Genomic DNA, 1,621 nt, shown 5'->3' on the forward strand with positions numbered 1-1,621 from the left:
GAAACCATGGGCTTCCCTTGTGGCTCAGCTGGTAAAGAATCCACCTGCAGTGCGGGAGCCCTGGGTTTGATCCCTGGGTTGGGAAGATCCCCTGGAGAAGGGAACGGTTACCCACTCCAGTATTTTGGCCTGGAGAATTCCATGGACTGTTTAGTCCATGAGGTGGCAATGAGTCAGACACGACTGAATGTCTTTCACTCACTCATTGACACCATATTTTATCTGACTTTAATATGTTCCAGTCAATGTTTTCTGCCATGTTACTCCTCATAAGCAACAGTTCAAAAGAAGTTTGAATAAATTAATAAAATATACCAGAAATAGAAACCTATAAACCTTTTATAATATAGCATAGCTATCTTATGGTGTTTTTACCATGAGAACTCTTCTTAACATGCCGTAGTGTTTACAAATACCACCATGAAAGACAAAGGAATTTCATAGGCTTTATTTTTTCATTCTGAAATATTTTTATGTAAGGACACTTTACAATGGCAGCTGGAAAATTTAAGACCATCTGAGGCTTTTAACTTTGCAATTTTAATGTGTAAATAAGAGTGTTCTTCAGTAGTTTATGATATTGCAAATATATGATTGGATTGTAGCCTAGCTTTATCAGCAAACTGATTCAGTATTTTAGCCTTCAGGAAGCCATATCAAAGTCAGATGTAATAGTCAAATATTAAGATGTTATAGCTTCTTACTTGTAGTGCAATTAAAAAATACATGTGTCTTTATAAGAATATTATCTTAGTGTCCATTACAATTTTATGCACCTTCCAAAAAACTGTTGTGTATATACATACAATATGTATACACTGTTGTGACATATGTGTCTGTGTGTGTGTGTGTGTTAAGATACTTAACAAATCTTCAGTTAATTTTGTGTTATTGAGACATAATGAAGTGACGTCTCTCAGTCGTGTCCGACTCTTTGCAACCCCGTGGACTGTAGCCCACCAAGCTCCTTTGTCCATGGGATTCTCCAGGCAAGAATATTGGAGTGGGTTGCCATTTCCTTCTCCAGGGGATCTTCCTGACCCAGAGATCGAACCCAGGTCTCCCGCATTGTGGGCAGATTCTTTAACCTCTGAGCCACAGGGCTAGTCAATAGTCAAAAAATGTTGCCTACTTTTTTAGGTAAATTCATGTTTATTTATTTTATATCCCAGGCAAAATTCAGTGCTTGGTTAGCAAGGATGGAATGCTAGTTCTTTAGCAAAGAATGCTCACAAACAGGTGATATAAAGTAATGCCTTAAAAGTGATTGTTTGTAAACCATAGAGAAGTGGGCATTTAACCAGGGTTGAAGATGAGGAGGAAGGAAAGAAATTATCTTGGAAGAAGTGCAGAAGAATTGGTAGTTGATAACAACAGCACAATATTGTACTTTAACAATTAGACAGCTGTTCTGTATGTCTTTAAAATCTAATCTTTAGACATCTTATTTTTATATAACTTTAACTTATATGCAGAGTACATCATGAGAAACGCTGAGCTGGAAGAAGCATAAGCTGGAATCAAGATTGCCAGGAGAAATATCAATAACCTTAGATATGCACATGACACCACCCTTATGGCAGAAAGTGAAGAGGAACTAAAGAGCCTCTTGATGAACGTG

This window comes from Bison bison, unplaced genomic scaffold, assembly GCF_000754665.1.
Source record: "Bison bison bison isolate TAMUID 2011002044 unplaced genomic scaffold, Bison_UMD1.0 scf7180017846376, whole genome shotgun sequence".
In the NCBI taxonomy this organism is placed as follows: domain Eukaryota; kingdom Metazoa; phylum Chordata; class Mammalia; order Artiodactyla; family Bovidae; genus Bison; species Bison bison.